Raw genomic sequence first — 8,655 nt, forward strand, 5'->3', positions numbered from 1 at the left:
CTAAACAAGACAGCATCAGCGTCATGAGGCTGCAGTGGTGAACAAAAGAATCCAGTCCAGGCTCGGTGGCTCATGCCTATAATCCTAGCACTCTGGGAGGCCGAGGAGGGCGGATTACTCAAGCTCATGAGTTCAACACCAGCTTGAGCAAAAAGCCCAATTTGGAGGTTGCTATGAGCTATGACGCAACAGCACTCTACCCAAGTCGACAGCTTGAGACTCTGTCTCAAAACAAACAAAAAAATATATCCAAAACAGAGCTGATCACTTTCTAGGGTAGGAGGGGTGACATGTGAGTGAAAGATTAAAAAATATACATATGCGTCTGTAATTTTAGTCCAATAATTTGAATAACTAAACATTATAATATATAATATAAAGCTACGTTATTATAATATTGAGAGTTTGTGATGTATTCTGGAAATTAAAACATGTTAAATTTCCTGGAGATTTTGTGTTTGTTATCTTAACCCTAATGCCAGCTCTTTGCAGAAGGTAGCTGCAACAATCAGATTTAAATATGCTAAATGTTGTCATTTGAAATTTTAATGGGATAAATAATTATTATAAAATGTGTTGATTTCTCAATGTCAGTGAAAATTACAATGCCACACACAGCAAGCTTTTAACTGAGTGAAAATAGTTTTTATAGTGGTAGTTTATGTCCTAGCAGAAGCAATTGTCTAGGCAACAAATAATATTTTTATTGGGGACACAAGGTGAAACAACAGAAATGTTCATATGAAATTGTCATATTGCTTATTTTCCTTTTAAGATTCATGATACATTTAAAAAAACTTATATTTACAGATTCGAATCTATTAATACATAAGCTCCAATTGGGAATATTTTAACATCCAGGTATGAATATAATGTTAAATCTACAACTTAACGCTCGAAACAGTCTACCGAATATATGTTTCATGAAACTCTAAAATATTTTTGGCAAAATGCAATGGCACATCAAAATCCAAAAGTCACATGAAACATAGGAATGGCCACAAGGTAAAACCACAAATTATAAAATATCCCCAATTAGGTCTCATGGAACTTGAAAGGGGAGTAGGGAGGCATCAGATAGCCAATTCATGGCAACAAATGAAATTTCCTGAAATGCAAGGCCTGAGAGATGACAGAGTTCTCAAAGCCACAGTGACACCTCAAGATATCCACTGGTCATCTGTCCAACCCTCCTGATTTGAGTTCTCCCTGAGTCTGTTTACTGCTGTTTATTTCTTTCACCTCTGGGCATCCTATGTTACTCGGACTGGTCATCTCTGCCTTTCTGAGCAAAAGTAGCCAATGATTATGTCTGATGTTTAAAACAACTCAACATACAGAGCAGTGTGTGTGTGTGTGTGTGTGTGTGTGTGAATTAATTGTAATTTCATTTGTAGAACCCTGATCAGAAATGCTCAATTCAGAGACAGTTAATTTGTATTTTACGCTATCAGGAATTCATATTTTATACCTCCTACATAAGCTTGTTATACATTAGTTAGTAAATATGCATCAAAAGTTGCATAAATAACACTATAAACAATATAATATTTTGTTTGGGGGGAAATAAGTGATGCTCAGGATATATGGTTGTCCAGAAAGAATGTATGATACATTCATGCACCTGTCCCCCTGCACATACACACTTTTTCCCTCTCTTCCGCTACTCAACCAAAAATTCTGATAACTAAGTCAAGTAGAAGTTTGATCCTACAATTGATTATGTTATTTCCTTTAGAGGAAACCAAGAATCTTAAGGTGCTTGTAGGACTGCCTAAAAGAAAACAAACACTAATATTATGAAATAAGGTATATGATTATTTTTGTATGTTCTTGGGAAAAAATTTCAGAGTCTATTCTGAGGCCAGCCTTCATTGGAACATGCTCCATGATAGCAACGTTGGAAAGAATTTCATACATCCCCCATTTGGATCTAGTATTCAGAAACTATCAATTTTACTAAAATAACCTGACAATTGTTGACTGCCAAATTTTGGCAAGATCAATATAAAGTAATTGCTTTGAGTACCCAATAACATGAACAACATTAATAGATTTTAAGGACAAATGAACATTTATATTGTACATATTAACATTAAAAATAATTATATACACTAAAAATGTATATTTAAAAGTAAACTGTATAAGGTAACAGTATTTGCAGAAATTGTGAGTTTTAAAATTAGAAGCTGCAAGTTCGATAAACATACAAACTGAAATTTTATTTTGCTAAAAGTTTGTTCAAATTATAATTTTAAATAGAACATTAATGTGTACATACCTAGTTAATATTTGATATCGATTAAGAACAGCTTGATAGTCACAAATGGATTTGTTCCTCAAAGATTACATAGGATATCTTATGCACCTGTTTTGTTTTATTAATATTATAAAGTCAAAAGGCATCCACATTCATTGTGGCTGACCCTGATGCCCCCAGTTGACATACTCCATCTCTCAGCTTTCTTTGCTGTTTAGTCTAGTCATGAAACAGTTATTGCTAACCCACTATCTGCTAGGGATTTCTGGCAAATTTTGCTCCCTTGATATAAGGATCACCTCTTTCTCTTTGTTGTTTGTTCGTCCTTGTAGTTACTCAGACATGGATCGCAAACAAATTCATAGGTAGTGCATGGTCTTCACAAGCATAGGACTCTCATGGTATTAGTGATCTCCTATTCTTCCTGAATGCTATGTTATATTGTATGTATATAATATTATATTATATATGTTTATGTATATCATAATGTTACACATGTAATATTATAGACATATATTTTCAGTAGTTTAAATATTTCTTTCTTAAAATTTCTCAATATTTTTATCCTGAATAGCTACTTTCTCTTTGTGTGGTTGTTTATTTTATACTATCTACAGTCACCTTATCAGGTTTGCACTTCTTATTCATGCTTAAACAATGGAATATGAGTTTAGTTATTGAAATTGTTATTGAGGCTGCAGTGGTGAACAAAAGAATCCAGGCCAGGCTCGGTGGCTCATGCCTATAATCCTAGCACTCTGGGAGGCCGAGGGGGGCAGATTACTCAAGCTCATGAGTTCAACACCAGCCTGAGCAAAAAGCCCAATTTGGAGGTTGCTATGAGCTATGACGCAACAGCACTCTACCTAAGTCGACAGCTTGAGACTCTTCTCAAAACAAACAAACAAAAAAAAGTATCCAAAACATAGCTGATCACTTTCTAGGGTAGCAGGGGTGACATTTGAGTGAAAGATTAAGAAATGTGCATATGCGTCTGTAATTTTAGTCCAATAATTTGAATAACTAAACATTATAATATATAATGTAAAGCTACATTATTATAATACTGAGAGTTTGTGATGTATTCTGAAAATTAAAACATGTTAAGGTTTATATAAGGTTAAATGTTAGCGTAGATCACATGTGATGGTAGATTGTGTCTATGTGGGAGCACTAGGATGCACTAGCGAGGATTGTTTATATCATCAGCCTTTCAAAATTCTATAGAACAAATTCAATTTATTCTCTTCTTTTTCTTAGGCACACAGTAGAATGTAGAAGAGTCAATGTCTCCCTACCTCTTGACACTGTCTCCTTTCCATGGTTAACACACTACCATTCTTTTCCACTTCCCTCTTACATTTTTCACTGGTAACGGGTGTAATTAAAATCCCTGCTCTTTGCTCTTCCTTGAAAGTCAATGCTTTGCTCTAACCACCCCTACTAATTCTTTCTCTTAAGAATCTTTCATACGTTTTCCTCTCCTTCCAGTGAATTTTTCTACATTAGCATATGACCATGTCTTACAATATTATCCTAAATAATTATCTTAATTTTTATTCTTGATACTTTCCACATACCATAAGCATCTTTTTTTTCTATACAAGTAATATTGTATAGTTGCAGGTAAAATGATGAAAGTTGTTATTAAACAACTTAACCTGGAATAGTCTTTTATGATCTGGCCCTGAGAAATATATTCTAACATTATTTCCAAAAGCTTTCCCCTGAAAAGCTTACTTCCAACTATGCAAAAATTGCTTGCAATTTTCAAAATGTGAGATGTGCTAGCACTTCTAACCTTTCACATACGCAGTTCTCGTCCTGTACTGCCATTTTGCTTTACCAGCCCAGCAGAGTACAGTCAGATCAAAAATAGCCTTAGTCTAAAATAGTGGTAAGGACCTCCTCCTTCACAGTACCATTGAGTTTGATACCTACTGGTATCAAATCAGTTAATCACAATATATTGTAGTTTTGCAACAATTTTAGCAATTTTCTAATGATATTAATAAAAGCTAATATTTGAATGTTTTCTATGCAGACATTAACTTTTCTTAAAAACTCTGTGATCCCACCTATGGTTGATCTTATAAGTGTACATGTGAATCTTTCTAAATGTAGATTATAAATGTCTTAACACAGTAACTAAGAAAATGACATGTAGGCTATGTTAACCAGTTTGATGAGAGTATTTCAAATTGTACATAAAAACAGCACACTGTACCCCATGATTGTATTAATGTATACAGCTATGATTTAATAAAAAAATATAAAAAAACTCTGTGAGATTAGCTGGTTAATATTCTATCCCTATGTTATCAATGAAGAGATTGAGGCACAGAAATGATTAAGCAACTTGCACAAGTTTCATATCTACTAGAGGCAAGATGTTGCAGTTATGAATTTTATTTCATTTCTGTATTTCTCAGTTAAAAAAACCACCCAGGACAATGAATTACTCATAGCAGAAACATAAGTGTGTGTTTGTTGAGTGTTGAATGAAATGGAAGAAATATGCTAATAGACATGAGAGCATCCAAATAATTCAGTTAAGTACTTACTGAAGTTGCTTCATCAGATCTGCTTAATTACTGTTCACACGACAGGCAACAAGATTTAAAGTTTAAAGGCTTATGTATAAACTCCCATACAGTAATTGCGTCATGTGGGAATAAATTCAGTTTATAGGCAAATGCTTAATTTAGTTGTGTTGATGAAGAGATAAGAAATGCGAAGGAAGAATGTGACAAAATTTAGAGGGCATCCACCGAATCATAAAATCAAATTCCATGTCTTGCATCCTACGATTCTTCCATGATTCCTTTAAACTCCCAGTGGCATTATTTTGTGATCTTGGAACTCTTCATCATTTTAATGCTTTGGGTAGACACTTTTAGTATATGACCATAAATCATCGTGTGAAGTGTAAAGCAAGAACACTTTGTTTGGGAATTTGCTATTGCCAGTGTCATTTTTTTTTAATAAGAAGATATTTCTGTGTGTTTTAATGATAAGGGAAAAGAGATTCTAAAGGAAACATGAATGATCTCCCTTCCGTTGTTATTTTATGTAAAAAAATCGTATGCTTAAAATATTAAAATAAAATAAAACTTAAAATTAGATAAAGACTAAATAGAAATATTTAAACTGAATTTTAAGATATTTGAAAGAGTTTTTGACATAATTGACACCTATGCCAGTAATTTTAAGCTATAATTATTTATGAAAAGATAGATGGTTTTCCTTCAAACCCCTCATCACACTGGCCTTCTATACACCACAGTCATCAACATCTTTATCCATTTCTCCATTTTTCTGGAACTGCTACCCTTCCTACCGTCTCCTTTAATACCTTTCCAGGATTCACTGAAATATAGTAATAATATTAAATGAGCTCATCTCAGTTTCTACAAAGCTCCTATAACACTTCATTGCATGCATTTGCTGCATTTTGTGAATTGTTTGTTCACTTACTAGACCTTTATTTACGGCTGCTACAAACTAAGCATCATGCCAGGACCTAAATATAAGATGATAAAAGAAAATCAAAACATGTGTAATAATAAGAATGGTTCAGCCAGGAGACATGGAAAACAATGAACTGGAAAGCTGATCAGAGTCACAGACGGGGACCTGATCAGGAAACGTTTCCACACAGCAATGAAAGGTCATCTTGTAACGTTGGCCCAGTAGGATTTCAAATACTAAGGAAGAGTGACTCCCGTGTGACTTTGTACATGGCAGCACTTACTGTGATTCTCCATTCTAGTATTTTCTACTCAGTATGTGAATTCAAAGGACAGAGAAGACAATGATGATAATTTAACATTTTAATATGTAAAACTCTGAATCAAGAGGGATACAATTAACAGCTGAGGACCAACACAAAATCCTAAACTTTGATGCCATAATGGAAGGAGGCTTTGAGCTGTCTATGTAGAAGAATGAATCATTCATCTGGTGCATAGGATAAAACAATATTTGCAATAAGAGGATGGATTCTGTCAGATTCTGTCCATATACTCAGACTTCACCACTGTACCATGCATCCATATAACACATATATCCCCTAAGTATACTAAAGTTAAAAAATATAAAATGATAAACTTTTCCTCTGTATTAGGCCTGCCACTGGAAGGTTTATACCTCTCATTGAACTCAATTTTGCATGTGATTTTCTTTTGCCAATGCAACGTGAGTTTGCATGGCATGTGTGACTTCTGAGCAAAAGCTTTAAGACACACATTGTCCCATCATGAAACTTATAGTCTATCCATTAACACAGAAAGCTTTTAATTTTATAATTACAACAACAGATATAAAATTACAACTGAGAAAAATGTTTCACTGGAACATTACTGAGGTTTCATTAAAGGATTTTACTGTAGTTTTGCCTGTCAGAGGACACTTGAGCAAAGCTACATTAAACTTGGCACTGGGCTTGCTGCCTGTACCAGGGAATCAGGTGCCCAGATGGAATACCTTCCTTAAAAACATCCAAGGGCTCGGCGCCTATAGCTCAACCGGCTAAGGCGCCAGCCACGTACACCTAAGGTGGCGGGTTTGAATCCCCAGCCCGAACCCGCCAAACAACAATGACGGCTGCAACCAAAAAAAAATAGCCGGGCGTTGTGGTGGGCGCCTGTGGGCCCAGCTACTTGGGAGGCGGAGGCAGGAGACTCGCTTGAGCCCAGGAGTTGGAGGTTGCTGTGAGCTGTAATGCCACGGCACTCTACCCAGGGGGACAGCTTGAGGCTCTGTCTCAAAAAAAAAAAAAAAACATCCAAGGCCCACTCTAACTCCTGGGACAAGCTGAACCTGACAGGCCATGTAGATAGGTCACTTGGACTCTGAATGAAAACAATACAGGCCCCTCTGCCTGTTTATCCCATTTGAAGTCCTTTCTTAACTCTATAAAAGAGACAAATTTAAAGCTCCACCAGAATAATTATACTGACAAGTTTCTATTTATTCTCAAGGTTCCTTATGTAATAGAGTTGTAGTTCACATGTTATATTTTTAGATATTAGAAAATCACTAGAGCCAACCTTTATCTATATCAAAATGGTCATCCAAATTATATTAGAATTTTTTTGCTATGAAAAGGGTAGTTGCCTATAAGTTGGAAGGAAAGGGCTGAGAAGACAAAGGGAAATGATACAATAAAAACAAGTACGTATGAATTACAAAGTTTGAACACCTTAACTCATGATTATTTAAAATGCTTTAAACATTTAGTCACCAGAATTTCAAGCTCTCAAAATCAGCCATTTTTATAATGTGGCTAGGCATCTCATGTATTCCCCAAATGTATGTTTATCCCTGATTTTCTTAAGTTTTCTTCCTATATTGCTGTCTGAAGCATTTAAATGAAATTTCTTTCAGGGGCTTCTTGTGCTTCCTGATCTAGTTCCTGTTATACAAAATATAATTCCTGGCTTCATATGGACATGAACTACCCTTGTAGATTTACTATTGCTAAACACTTCCAATTTCCCAAGTTTTTAACAATTTCTATCGCCATGTCTATAAGGACACCACTTACACTGCAACAATGGGATGGGCAGCTCGGATTTTATTCCCTCTCTTGTATTCTTTTAAATAGCTCCAGTTTGAATCTTTTCTTTACTTGTCTCTTGATTGGTTTAATTAGTCCTTTATATGCAGGGAGAAAACACTCTGTGTGCCAAAGTGCCTTTATTGTTTGTCCTGGCTTTCATTTTCAAGATTATATCCTTGCACATGGTACCTCCTAGTAAGTCAGTAACTTATATGACTTACATAACTATGGTCCAAATAAATCCTCTTCATTTGCACCTCCAGTGTAAAAACACTACCCAACACAGATCTTCCCATATGTCTAACGTCAAACTCAGGTCCACACTCAATCTGTTGGGGCTTTGCCTATTGTCTTTTATAGACGTCTCTGTTCCATGGTTCTCTTTAGCATCTTCATCCTACGTTAGCGTTTACCTTACAGTGCATGACAATGTTTCCCCTTTCAAAATAATTTTGTTAATTTCAAACTTAACATTGTTTAAAGTATTTAACAAATATTTTCTCCTGTGAACCTAATAAAATACGTCTAAATTTAAAAATATCCATCTAGTATAAGTACCCTGGTCATGAATGTGCAGTTCACCTAGTTATGAATATTTTTGAACCCACACTTGCAGGTTTTCGGAAGGATCTCTCAATGATTTTATGCATCTCGAATACCCTGGGCATGCACTATCATTAACTTTCTGCAGTCTTTCTGCCTTAATTTGTAGGGTTGAGTTTCTTTTACCAGCCTTATAAAAAATAATGTCTTCCCTAACAGTAGCTTATCTTGGAAAATACTGTATCCTAATTTATGTACTAATTAAAGTTAGATTTGCCTCTAAGAACCC

This window comes from Otolemur garnettii, unplaced genomic scaffold, assembly GCF_000181295.1.
Source record: "Otolemur garnettii isolate 467f Iridium unplaced genomic scaffold, OtoGar3 scaffold00036, whole genome shotgun sequence".
NCBI lineage: Eukaryota > Metazoa > Chordata > Mammalia > Primates > Galagidae > Otolemur > Otolemur garnettii.